Below are 14,382 nucleotides of genomic sequence, written 5' to 3'. Positions count from 1 at the left end.
GACATTAAGATCAGACTTTTAATTTATCCTTCTATCAATCTACTCTTGCTGGAGGTTGACAGAAGTAGGAGTGATTATTAACATGAACTGTAATCACTATGAGCCATTAGAAACCAAGAATCACCCAGAGCTGAATCTTAATAGCAGACTCAGTCTGCTATTAGTAAAATTATTTGGTCTATTAGTAAATTAAGGAAAGATGTTCCCTAAATGCCCTGTTGTAATGACATGACAAACTAGTCTTTGATGGGTTGATATTTCTAGAGCTCCATTACCTTCCTCTTTACTTCTGGAAAGTTACAAAAAATTTTGTACAAGAAAGGGTCTCTTAAAATTGGGAGACTAAGAAAAGTGGACGGATCGGCCTATGCTTCCTATCTCCTTCCTTAAATGACTCCTTTTTCCTCAAAAGCCATTGAAATTGAAATGACAGATCCATTAAGAGTAAGGCTTATGGCTATCAATCTTTGGCAAATTACTTAATCAGAAGATTCCAGAGTGCTTCCCCAGTAGAACATTTTCTCCCTGTCCACTCTAGTTTGACTGATGCTCTATCTGTTATAGACACAGCTAAAGTTACAAAAACAGATGAAATTTAGAATGTAATACAAGCCATGTCAACATGTGAAAGAAATAAAGTGTCATGTAAAAAAAAAATGGAAGGAAAAAAGTCATTGTGCCCCACTTAGTTTAGAAAGGATATTCAGTCACATTTATTGTGCTAGAAAGCCTCAATCCCTGTTCCCAAATTCGATGTTTAAAGTAACTGAAACCTCAGCTTCTAACCTAGGAAACTTAAAACCAGAGGAAATAAAAACAAATTCATGACGTTGAACCCACCAAGCTGCAAAGCAATCTTGGTTACTTTTCACACTCTTGACATTCAAGACATCAGAAATACAATCTCCAGTGCCCTTCTCCTTATACCTGTCATGTTGCCACAAGAAAGCATTGAGACAATGATTAAAACCATAAACATACATCTGTAACATTTCTTTTTAAACTATTCAAGCACTTCAAAGCCTGAAGCCTATTACTTATTTTTATATGGAGAAATGTATGCATACTAAATAGTGAAAAACATAGGACCCTATCTAGTGCCACAAATGGAAGAAGCAATAACCTCTTCTGGCTATAATGAGTTATTTGGTGAAACACTGAATGTAAAGAGGGATACTACATTTGAAATTATCTTTGTAAACAGAGAATTCTGACTCTGGAAGACCATTCTAGAAGTCATGTTCTGACTAAATAGCATCACTTGGTTTAAAGAAACCTAAAGGAATCAGTAAAGAACAAATTTTAAGTAGAATCTAATTTGTACCTAATCTAATTTCACTTATGTACAACAGTCAACTCTGAGACAGTACTGGAGATAAAAGTTGACTATGATCACTTTCATAGTTTTTGCCTCTGTTCTTTAACTTGGCCTTCCCAATACCTGCAGTCTCCTATTACAAGACTACTCTCCTGGTTTTGATTACCTTCTGATAAGGATTATATCACTTTCGCGAAGTCATTCTTGTAGACTCAATCTCTTTTCCACTCTCTCATCTTAAAACTTTATGCTTTTGATTTAAAAAATGCTCTCACTCAAAGAGGAGTTGACTGAATGGCAAAAATAATACACACACATGCATTTATGATATGATATGGAACATATGAAATGGATTGTGAAAGTGGGGGAAGAATAAACTTTATTGGCCCACAGAAGGGATGAGGGAATGAGAAGGGGCTAGGGATAAGAATGAATAAAAATGGAAAAACTAAAACAGAATGATTTAAAATGTGCAAATACACTTTGCAACCTCCACCATTCAATTTAGGGATTGATATGTATGTACAGTGAGATCCACGTAGGCTAAAGTGAATTTCACTTTGTAGTTGATGCTACTTGTACCAGTTCTATCATTAGTAAGTCACCATTTAATTCTGCCAAAGTCAGATAAGGATCTTTCTGGTTAGTGCAAACAAGGTTTTCCATCTTGGGCTGCAGTCTGACCCACCAGTGCTCAGTAGGCAAGTTTGTGACTAATTCGAACACTTTCCAGTTCCCCACCTCCAATGGCAGCCAGGGTCTCCAGACTGTTTAAGCACTCCAAGCTTCTTCCACGAACTTCTTCTAGCTGACTGCGTAACACCTGAGCCCCTTCCAGTTCCACCTGCAGAGTTTGGTCTCTCTCAGAGCTGATTAAACATGCCTCACAGAAGGAAAATGGATTAGCTATCAACGCAGTGGGTCCATATTTGCTTCCAAAGAACCATCAATGCCACTTTGAGCCACACGACTTTGTAAAGTAATTATTCTCCAGGACACAATAAATGAATGTAGTCTTTGTGTGGCATTTGTGATCACTGCTGATAGATTAGTAAGGACAATTTCTTTTTTTAAAAGCTTGCCCCTTATGCTAGATTCTGGGCCAGTTTCACGTAAAATTATAGCTCCTAAGACGTATCTCAAACCCCTATAGCCCAAACAAGAGAAATTTCATTATTTGGCTAAAAGCTTTTGTTCCTGAAAAACTAAAACCCGGGACAATCTACATATAAACTGGAGCAAGACGGAGCCAAGTAGAACCACTACTGAAGATATTCGTTTTCTCATTTGTTACCAAACTTGATGGTGGGATGGTGTGCTGAAAAGGAATCTGGTTCATAAAAACTAAAGCTCCAGAGGTTCTTTAAAAAGTAACACAATCAACTGGTCCTATCATACCTTTCCTCTGCCTTCATTTTCCTGGTAGAAAGAAAACATTTTTAAAGCCCAAAAGTAAATTACAAGAAACTGAATAGCAAATAATAATAATAATAATAATAATAATGAAAAAGAGGAAAAAGGGCTAGTAGGGAAGGCAAAATGAGAAAAAAAATGAAGAGAATAGAAAATGATCCAGAGAGGTATCATATACGTGACCAAAAATTAAAAGGTAGAAGAAAAATATATTCATCATGATAGTTATCGGTGGTCCCAGGATGATATTAGCCATCCCAATTAATATATTTTCTTTGATGATATTAAATGAATGTCAGTGCCCATTATAGCCTTACTTTTTTTTTTCTTTTTTTTTTGAGATGGAGTCTTGCTCTGTCACCCAGGATGGAATGCAGTGGTGCGATCTCGGCTCACTGCAACCTCTGCCTCCCGGGTTCAAGTGATTCTCCTGCCTCAGCCTCCCGAGTAGCTGGGACTACAGGTGCGCTACCTCACCCAGCTAATTTTTGTATTTTTAGTAGAGACAGGGCATAGCCTTATGTTTATAATAGAACAGCCTTTAACAGGACATGGATCACAGAAAAGAAATGAACATACATTGAGTGCTTACTATATTCAAGGCATTGTTTTAGACACCAAAGCTGTCTTCTTATTTAATCTCTGCAATAGCTGTGTGAAACAGGCGCTATTCCCGACTTAAGATTTTGACACTGAGGCTCCGAGCAATCCATAAAACAAATGACAAAGTAGGTAACCCCGACAATTGTCCCTGTTTTTTCTCCCCTCTTCAGTATCATAAGCATCTGCACTTAATGAAGAATAAAAGGCATAAAAAGAATACAATAGTAAAAGAAATAAAAATTTCAATAAAGAATAAAAGAAAAAACAGCAAATCTCTTACCTCTCTGGATGGGCATGGAACTTCACCAGACTGCTATAGAGCTGTCTGTCTGCTTGTTAGGCCTCATTGATCTGACTCCGTTCACCCACCAGTCCTTCTAGCATCAGCAGCAACTGAGTAAAGAAGAGAGAAGAAGCAATGCGCAAATGGCACAGTGAGACATGAAGCCACAGTTAATCCTGAGAAACAAGAAAATGCATTAGCATGTACTGTGACTTAAAAAGCCCACTATCTTAGTACTTAAGATTTTGATACTATTTTATAGTTTTCAAATCAGTGTCATATTATCTTTTTTTTTAATCTTTAAAACCTGTAAGGTAGAATTCAAACATGGGAGCAAAAAGAAGAAAAAGGAGAGAGAAGCTAGAAGCACAGGAAAGCAGCTAAGAGAAAGGAGTAAGAGGGAAACAGGACAGGCAAGAGGGAAATGTATATAATAGGACTTACTAGTATTCTTCATTCATTCAATTAATATTTACTGAGCACCTTCTGTGGGACAGACTCTGTTCTAGGTTCTAGGGGAAAGCTTACTATCTAGTGGAGGAAAAAGACATTCATTAATCATAGATGTGTGTCATTGTGTATCATAATGAGCTATGATAATGTATAACCAGAGTTGTTTAACGTAGAGTTAAAAGCCAGAATGTAGTGGGGTGAGTAGTTAGTGAGAGAGATGATAATGGAGACAGGGAGTACAGACAAGTAAGTCTTTTGGAAAAGTCTGGCATTGAAGAAAGGTTAAACAGGGCTGTAGCTACAAAGAAATTTAGGGCAAAGGCAGGGGTTTCTTTCTCTTTCTTTTTTTTCAACTGGGAGGGATTTGAACATGGTTAAATGCAGATAAAAGAGAAAGATTCAGTTGTGAGGGAGGTGACTTAGGTATGATTGTGAGGGATAACTATTGGTATGGGTCCAAAAGAACTGCTGCTCTTTTCAGAACTACAAATGTCAGAAAGGGGCATCTATAGCTGCTACCGACCAAAGTAGGAAACTTTAGAGCACAGTTTCTCTATGAAATACCATCAACTAACCCTCCACAAATAGCTGAGACTGACAGCTTTACCATGGTTTATTTCACAGTAGAAAAATAAAGTTTGAGCCAGGCGTGGTGGTATGCACCTGCAGCTCCAGCTACTCAGGAGGCTGAGGCAGGAAGATTCCTTGAGCCCCAGAGTTTGAGGCTGCAGTGAGCCATGATCGTACCACTGCACTCCAGCCTGGGTGACACAGTGAGACCCTGTTCTCAATGTGGTGACTCATGCCTGTATGTAATTCCAGCACTTTGAGGGGCTGAGGAGGACGGATCACTTGCAGTCAGGAGTTCAAGACTAGCCTGACCAACATGGTGAAACTCCATCTCTACTAAAAAAAAAAAAAAAAAAAAAAAAAAGTAAATAAATAAATAAGATTTATATTCCAATAACTTACCTGTTGTCTTCGGTTTCCTGAAATTTCTTGACCCTGGGATTCTACTGAAGCAACTTTTTCCCTAAGAAGTAAGACTTCCTGGGTCAGGCATTCCATAGCTGGTATGTCTTCAGGATCAACCAGTTGCATTTGCAGGTCCCAGAAGTCAAAAAATAAGTGTGGATGTGAAAATAGTAATAAAAGGATTATTCAGCAGAGGAGCACAGGAACAAATGTTCTTGAAATATTCTGCCTATACTTTCAGGTGTGATATGGATAATCACTGGCCAAGGGATTCTATGTGTGCAAATATTGTCTGAAGAGGCCCTACATGTATTCTGAGCTGTGAACATTTCCAGTGGTCTTTAAAAAGTTTTGAAAGACCTTTATGAGATCTTCTTCCCATATCAGCAGCCTGCACCTGCGGCTCTTCTTCCTGCACAGCCATCGTGGACTATAGAGCAGAAAGTTTCATCTGTGAAAAGAGGAAACAGTATATGCCATGTTACATTTTAACACTGAGGCAAATGCTTTTGCACATCGTATTACTATCAGCCAGTAATGCAAAAGAAAACAAGAACATGAATAGGGCTCTACAACATCAAATCAATAATCCATGCAGTATGGTAACAAAGGATGTTTTATGGGAAGGTGTCATAGTTGTTCTTAATGATGTCTTCCACTTTAGCTGGCACTATGAAACACATCAAATTTGTTTAACAAGCTTATTATGATACTGAAAAAGAATGGTCACCATTAGCAGAAGCAAGAAGAGATGAAGTTTTTATGTATTTCACCTAACAGATGAAAAAATGCTAGCATTAGGATATCTCCATTTTGCAACCTTTAATGAATTAATGGATAAGGCATCAAACAGCAACAGCTGCTAACATCACGAGAGATCACCAGACATTACATGACTCCTGATGGAAGAACACGCCACCACCTATGAAGAAATATTGCCAAAAGCTGGCACTACATGCCCTAAAGTTTCAGTGTTCTCACCAGAAAATGACAAGTACTTGGTTATGACAAAGTTCATTAAAAATCATGATAATAGGCCGGGCGCGGTGGCTCACGCCTGTAATCCCAGCACTTTGGGAGAATGAGGTGGGCGGATCACGAGGTCAGGAGTTCGAGACCAGCCTGACCAACATGGTGAAACCCATCTCTACTAAAAATACAAAAATTAGCAAGGTGTGGTGGTGTGTGCCTGTAATCCTAGCTACTCAGGAGGCTGAGGCAGGAGAATCGCTCGAACCTGGGAGGCGGAGTTTGCAGTGAGCCGAAATTGCGCCATTGCACTCCAGCCTGGCAACAGAGCAAGACTCCATCTCAAAAAAAAAAAAATCTTGATAATAACCATAGCTGCTAACACTTACTAAGCCCTGGGCGCTCTAATAAATGCTTTGTATATATTTAATCCTTTTAACAAACCTAGTGATCTGGCTCCTGCCTACTTTACCTACTTTTCCTACTTTGATATCTGCCGTTTTACTGCTCACTCGTGACTCTGTAGGCACACTAGACTTTTTCTCTTCCAGGAACACCAGACTTTCTCTTGACTCGGCCTTTACAACTACTACTCCCTTTGCCTGAAATATCTTTCCCAGGGCTGCCTCCTTTTCATCCTCAGGTCCCAGCTTACATGTCATCTGCTCAGAGAAGCTTTCTTTGGCCACCCTATTTAAGATGGTCTCCATCCATGTTGCTTTCTATCATTTCCCTCATATCACTTACTATACTCTATAATTATAATGTTTATTTATTTATTGTCTGTATCTCCCCAGTAGAAATTAACTACATAGAGCCAGAAACCTTACTGATTTCATTCACTATTCACTACCTCATCCTCAGCACTAGACCAAGCTTAGAGAAGGTCCCCATATAGCTAATGAAAGAATGAGTGAATCCTCACAACAATCCTATGAGATAACTACTCTTTGATTTATATACAAGGTGACTTCTTCTACTCTTCAATTTACAGAGAGGGTGATTGAGTCTGAGAGAAATTAAGGCGCTTGTTCAAAAATCACAGGGCTGGCTAGTAAGTGGTAAACCCAGAACGTGAACTCAGGGAAGCTGACTCAGAGCCACTAGGCTATAATGTCTTTCCTATAGATACCACATATCCGTACAATCTTTATGGTAAGGACAAATTATTTTAAATAACCCCTTTAAAGGAATTTAGCAATAGCTAAATATCACTCACTCAAAATATCTATTCATAGGCATTACAATTTCACGATCCTGAAAACAGGACAGAACCAAAAAGTAACATTACTCTGGATTTGATAAATGTGAGAAAAACAGGAAGAGGATGTGGAAACTAAGATATCTGATATGAATACTCAGATAACGGCTAAGGTAGAACCACAAAAAGGAAGGGAGACTAGGGGATTTTTAAAACTGGTATTTCTTAAATGCCACACATTCTCATACCCTGAAAACTAATCGAGTCATAAAACATGAGTCTGTTTGTAAGCAGAAATATGGTAATGAAATCAAAAGATAAAATATGATAATTCCATCACAAATAGAAACACAGGTTTTATATTATAGATCTAGCTATGGCGAAAGGTAGAAAAAAACTAAGAGCTATTTGGACTAGCTAGTTAAACTGAATTTAGGAAGCCATGACACTGACTGATCTTCTAAAAGAGATGCCAGCTTAGTAACAAATAAGCTTTTAGTTTCAGTCTGTAACTCTGTGCTGTGGTCCTAGTATTTCTTCAACATCATAGTTGAATATGCAACTAGCTGTGGAGGAAAGGCGGGGGAAGAGAATCTCTAAGGCTGAAAGACCTCTTCTAAAAAAATTGATGAGAACTCTATGCTAGAGAGAGTTAAAGCATAAGGTGGGAAAAATGTGCTCTAGGAAATGAATCTTCTTAGGAAGTATGTGAAGTCACAAAAGGCTTGAGTTTGAATCATAGCTCTGGCATTTATTAGTTACATGACTATTCTCCACTCCCATTTTAAAAGAGAAATCAGTGTTTCACCTTCTTCGTCTATAATAATTGGGCCGACACCACTTACTTTGTGTAGAGTTGTGAGCATTAGTGCTAATTTAAATACCTAGCACAGTACATTGTACATGAATACTCGATAAACATTGATTATACCCAAATTTCTCATTTCATGTTTCTAAAATTGATTTCATGGGTCTAATGTCATAACTCTAAGCAGCAATCACACAATGCTTCCTTTTTTCACTAGTGCTTTACAATTATTATTATATTATTATTATTATTGTTATTATTATTATCTTGGAGGCAGAGTTTTGCTCTTGTTGCCCAGGCTGGAGTGTGATGGCACGATCTCAGCTCACTGCAACCTCCACCTCCCGGGTTCAAGCGATTCTCCTGCCTGAGACTCCCGAGTAGCTGGGATTACAGGCGCCCGCCACTACACCCGGCTAATTTTTGTATTTTTAGTAGAGACGGGGTTTCGTCATATTGGCCAGGCTGGTCTTGAACTCGTGACCTCAAGTGATCTGCCCACCTCGGCCTCCCAAAGTGCTGGGATTACAGGCATGAGCCACTGCACCTGGCCTTTACAATTATTTTATTCCAGTTAGCAATGGGGAGAGAGGGTTACGTTTTTCCAGCACTTAATAAGTTTTAATGGTCCCAATCTTAAAACAGGAACATCTTTTTGAGATAATGTATATATAAAATAACTTTTCCAAAAAGAAAAAAGTCATACCTGGCATTTGGACTCAGATATTATACTTGGAGAATTATATGCTTTTAAATATAAACTATTTTGAAAGAAAAAATAGTAGGGATTTAGAAATTAAGACGACTAGAAAACTCACCTGACTTTCTCTTTCTTTGTTAGTCATGAGTTCAAGTTCCTCTTTGGCATTACTCAGTTCTTTTTCCAGCCCTGCAACTGTGTCCAAGTCTCCTAAAATGAAAATATAGCACTAGTTTTAATTGCTATTAACATAATGTGATATCTGCTGCCTCCTTTGAGTAATTTACAGAGGACACATTCCAATAATAAGAAAAAAGAAAACATACACAGATTGTTCTTTGTAGCATTATTTATAATAGCAAAATACTGCAATCATCCTAGATGCTATAAAGAAAAGATTGAATAAACTATAGTATATTCGCAGATGGCACTATATACTGCTGTAAAAAAAGAATAAGGATGATCTTTATGAACTTTTATGGACTGATTTTGAGATTCTAAGAATATGTTAAGTAAAACAAGCTATGTGCTTAAGAATACATCTAAGGTAGTAGGTTTTATAGTAGGAAAAAGGGGAAATAAGAATGTACCTATATACATCACATACACACAGATGATTCATTTGCTTATTTTTGCAAAAATATATACAGGAAGAATAACCCAGAAATGAAACTGATTACCTGCAGGAAATGAGTGGAAATAAGAGAGAAGGGATAGGGAAATATGGGACATCTGAGTATATTGTTTTATATACTGGAGTTTTGAACTGTATAAATGTTTAATTTTTAAGTGTAAGTCAGATTTACAATTAATGGGAGAGACAATGTCTAAAATTGAATACTAATATAAATAAAGCTATATAGCAAATAGATAATAAAACTACCCAGAAGATAATAAAGAAATTAATCCAAATAATTTCTGAACTCACTACTCTAACTGAACACTGTCAGTGCAAAATATCCTAAGGATAAAAAGAATTACAAAAAAATCTTAAACATTACTTAATACATTTATTGTTGATGGTGGTATTTATGTAGCAATTCTGAAACTACTTTTGCATATTATAGTATTCTGCAAATGTATAAATATTTTGAAACATATTGATGCTATAAGTAACCAGGGCTCTCAAGGAGATACAAATATGAAGTGAGGGAAAAAAGAACCTATATTGTTAAATTGGAATTACAGAAATCAGTATCAAATCTTCATTATGTATACAAATACGCACATACATACTTAAAAATATTCATTGCTAGCTCTGTTCTCTTAAAAGGGCCTAGAAGCAAAAGGCATTCATGTAGCAATGAACACATCTTGTGTCCAGATCATAGTTTCTGAATGCCATTACCCACCAAAAGGAACCAGGGAGCTCTTTCCGATAATGGCTGATTCTGGGACTGAGGCAGGTAAAGCAAAAGGTAATCATAGAACATCTTATTGGGCCAGAAACTATGAAACTATGCTAAAAAAAAAAAAAAAAAAAAACTGATGGGGATATGGCAAAGGGTCAGAGAAACAGCTTGATGAGGCTCCCACTGACCAAATATGGGTTAATTTGGGCATTAAAGGAAATAATGACCAAAATCAATAATATAATGATTTTTTAAACTCCATATTGATAAAAAACAAATGGGGTCTAGAGATAAGGAAAGGACAGCTCTTCTTTATAAATAATACCCACAAATAAACAAAGAAGAAATTTTACAAACAGAAAATCATATATATATATTTTTTTGAGACTGAGTCTTGCTCTGTGGTCCAGGCTGGAGTGCAGTGGGGCAATCTCTCTGCTTTCCAGGTTCAAGCGATTCTCCTGCCTCAGCCTCCTGAGTACCTGGGATTATAGGCATGCACCATCAAGCCCGACTAATTTTTGTATTTTATAGTAGAGACAGGGTTTCACCATCTTGGCCAGGCTGGTCTCAAACTCCTGAGCTCAAGTGATCTGCCCGCCTCAGCCTCCCAGAGTGCTGGGATATAGACAGGAGCCACTGCGCACAACCCTGAAAATCACTATTTTTAAACTACCAACGTAGTTTAAATTCAGCCAGCAGATCACTTATATACTAAAGGGGAAATAAACCTTTTACAATGGAGAGATTTGGCAGCTACAACCTTAACCAAATGACTACATTTAATATCACCAAGGATGACACAAACTGATTATCATGCAGTGACGTGATGCACTAAAAAAGATGTCATCCAGGCCATGCGCGGTGGCTCACGCTTGTAATCCCAGCACTTTAGGAGGCTGAGGTAGGTGGATCACTTGAGGCTAGGAGTTCTAGACCAGCCTGGCCAACATGGCAAAACCCTGTCTCCAAGAAAAAATACAAAAAAACTAGCCAGGCATGGTGGCACATGCCTGTAGTCCCAGCTACTTGGGAGGCTGACGCGGGAAGATCGCTTGAAACCGGGAGGCAGGCAGGCAGGCAGGCAGGCAGAACGGAAGGAAGGAAGGAAGGAAGGAAGGAAAGAAGGAAACAAGGAAGAAAGGAAGGAAGGGAGGGAAGGGAGGGAGGGAGGAAGGAAGTCATCCATATGGTATTCCTGCCAAAAATGTTCAACTCGAATCTAACCATGAGGAAACAATCACAGCTAAATTGAGGAATATTATCTGGCCTGAATTCTTCAAAATTCCAATCTCGGCCTCTGCCCCCGGGCGGGCCGGGAGGCCGTGGTGGGGGGAGCCAGGCTGAGGGTGGGGGTGGGTGGCCGGCGGGCGGAGGGCGGGGAGGGCTGGCGGAGGAGGAGGAGGAGAGACGAGGGCAGCGGAGGAGGAGGCAAGGAGCGCCGGGTACCAGGCCAGGGGAGCCGCGGGCTCTCGGGGAAGAGACGGATGATGAACAATCTTTACATCAGGAACCTGAGTCCCGCCGTCACCGTCGACGACCTCTGGCAGCTCTTTGGGGACAGGAAGCTGCCCCCCGCAGGACAGGTCCTGCTTAAGTCCGGCTACGTCTTCGTGGACTACCCCAAGAACCGGGCCATCCGCGCCATCGAGACCCTCTTGGGTAAAGTGGAATTGTATGGGAAAATCATGGAAGTTGATTACTCAGTCTCTAAAAAGCTAAGGAGCAGGAAAATTCAGATTCGAAACATCCCTCCTCACCTCCACTGGGAGGTGTTGGATGGACTTTTGGCTCAATATGGAACAGCGGAGAATGTGGAACAAGTCAACACAGACACAGAAACCACTGTTGTCAACGTCACATATGCAACAAGAGAAGAAAATAGACATGGAGAGGCTAAGCGGGCATCAGTTTGAGAACTAGTCCTTCAAGATTTCCTACATCCCGGATGAAGAGGTGAGCTCCCCTTCGCCCCCTCAGCGAGCCCAGCGTGGGGACCACTCTTCCCGGGGAGCAAGGCCACGCCCCTGGGGGCGCTTCTCAGGCCAGACGGGTTGATTTCCTGCTGCAGATCCTGGTCCCCACCCAGTTTGTTGGTGCCGTTATCGGAAAGGAGGGCTTGACCATAAAGAACATCACTAAGCAGACCCAGTGTCGGATAGACATCCATAGAAAAGAGAACTCTGGAGCTGCAGAGAAGCCTGTCACCATCCATGCCACCCCAGGGGGGACTTCTGAAGCATGCCACATGATTCTTGAAATCATGCAGAAAGAGGCAGATGAGAACAAACTAGCCGAAGAGATTCCTCTGAAAATCTTGGCCCACAATGGCTTGGTTGGAAAAGAAGGCAGAAATTTAAAGAAAATTGAACATGAAACAGGGACCAAGATAGCAATCTCGTCTTTGCAGGATTTGAGCATATACAACCAGGAAAGAACCATCACTGTGAAGGGCACAGTTTGAGGCCTGTGCCAGTGCTGAGATAGAGAGTATGAAGAAACTGCGTGGGACCCTTGAAAATGATATGTTGGCTGTTAATACGCACTCCAGATACTTCTCCAGCCTGTACCCCCATCACCAGTTTGGCCCGTTCCCGCATCATCACTCATCCAGAGCAGGAGGTTGTGAATCTCTTCATCCCAACCCAGGCTGTGGGCGCCATCATCGGGAAGAAGGGAGCACACATCAAACAGCTGGCGAGATTCGCCGCAGCCTCCATCAAGATCGCCCCTGCGGAAGGCCCAGACGTCAACGAAAGGATGGTCATCATCACCTGGCCACCAGAAGCCCAGTTCAAGGCCCAGGGACGGATCTTTGGGAAACTGAAAGAAGAAAACTTCTTTAACCCCAAAGAAAAAGTGAAGCTGGAAGCCCATATCAGAGTGCCCTCTTCCACAGCTGGCCGGGTGATTGGCAAACGTGGCAAGACCGTGAATGAACTGCAGAACTTAACCAGTGCAGAAGTCATCGTGCCTCATGACCAAATGCCAGATTAAAATGAGGAAGTGATCATCAGAATTATCGGACACTTCTTTGCCAGCCAGACTGCACAGCGCAGGATCAGGGAAACTGTACAACAGGTGAAGCAGCAGGAGCAGAAATACCCTCAGGGAGTCGCCTCACAGCGCAGCAAGTGAGGCTCCCACAGGCACCAGCAAAACAATGGATGAATGGAACCCTTCCAACACCTGACAGAATGAGACCAAACACAGCCAGCCAGATCGGGAGCAAACCAAAGACCATCTGAGGAATGAGAAGTCTGCGGAGGCGCCCAGGGACTCTGCAGAGGCCCTGAGAATTCCAGGGGCCGAGGAGGGGTGGGGAAGGTCAGCTAGGTTTGCCAGAACCGCTGGGCCCGCCTCTCACCCCCGCAGGGCTTCTGCAGGCTTCAGCCATCCACTTCACCATCCACCCCGATCTCTCCTTAACTCCCACAACGCTATCCCTTTTAGTTGAACTAACATAGGTGAATGTGTTCAAAGCCAAGCAAAATGCACACCCTTTTTTTGTGACAAGTCGTCTCTGTACATGTGTGTACATATTAGAAGGGGAAGATGTTAAGATATGTGGCCTGTGGGTTACACAGGATGCCTGCAGCAGTAATATATTTTAGAAATAATATATCAAATAACTCATCTACAATTTTTAATCAATCAATTTTTTTTTCTTTTTAAAGAGAAAGCAGGCTTTTCTAGATTTTAAAGAATAAAGTCTTTCTTTGGGAGGTCTCACAGTATAGAGAGGAGTTTGAGGCCACCCACACAAAATTCACCCAGAGGGAAATCTCAAAGGAAGGACACTCACAGCAGTTCTGGATCACCTGTGTATGTCAACAGAAGGGATACCACCTCCTTGAAGAGGAAACTCTGTCACTCCTCATGCCTGTCTAGCTCATACACCCATTTCTCTTTGCTTCACAGGTTTTACACTAGATTTTTGCATACTGCTATATAATTCTCCATCTCTCTCTGTTTATCTCTCCCCTCCCTCCCCTCCCCTTCTTCTTCATCTCCATTCTTTTGAATTCCCTCATCCCTCCATCTCAATCCCGTATCTACGCACCTCACTCCCTCACAGGCAAAGCAGTGCTCTGAGTATCACATCACACGAAAGGAACAAAAGCGAAACACACAAACCAGCCTCAATTTACACTTGGTTACTCAAAAGAACAAGAGGCAATCGTACTTGTCCTAGCGTTTTGGAAGAGGAAAACAGGAAACCATCAAACCAACCAATCAACCAAACAAAGAAAAAATTCCACAATGAAAGAAGGTATTTTGTGTTTTTGCATTTTGGTGTATAAGCC

General features: G+C 40.6%; 1 protein-coding gene, 1 long non-coding RNA gene and 1 pseudogene across 2 annotated transcripts in view; 1 reads left to right on the top strand and 2 right to left on the bottom strand.

Moving 5' to 3' along the window:
* LOC129015142 (neuroblastoma breakpoint family member 11-like) overlaps positions 1–14,382 on the bottom strand; it is a 2,260,169-nt gene that overhangs the window by 973,293 nt on the left and 1,272,494 nt on the right.
* LOC129015487 (uncharacterized) overlaps positions 1–14,382 on the bottom strand; it is a 43,592-nt gene that overhangs the window by 17,135 nt on the left and 12,075 nt on the right. The window contains exons 5-7 of the long non-coding RNA XR_008494600.2: positions 8,842–8,933; positions 5,043–5,496; positions 3,615–3,727 (exon numbers count right to left, since the gene is read on the bottom strand). This is a non-coding gene — a long non-coding RNA (uncharacterized LOC129015487). The remainder of the gene's footprint in view (positions 1–3,614; positions 3,728–5,042; positions 5,497–8,841; positions 8,934–14,382) is intronic.
* On the top strand, positions 11,563–13,418 carry LOC129028478 (insulin-like growth factor 2 mRNA-binding protein 2; annotated as a pseudogene).

The sequence above is a fragment of the Pongo pygmaeus genome, chromosome 1 (genome assembly GCF_028885625.2).
Source record: "Pongo pygmaeus isolate AG05252 chromosome 1, NHGRI_mPonPyg2-v2.0_pri, whole genome shotgun sequence".
NCBI lineage: Eukaryota > Metazoa > Chordata > Mammalia > Primates > Hominidae > Pongo > Pongo pygmaeus.
The sequence above is the reverse complement of the archived record's forward strand: the minus strand, read 5'-3'. Positions and strand labels throughout refer to the sequence as shown.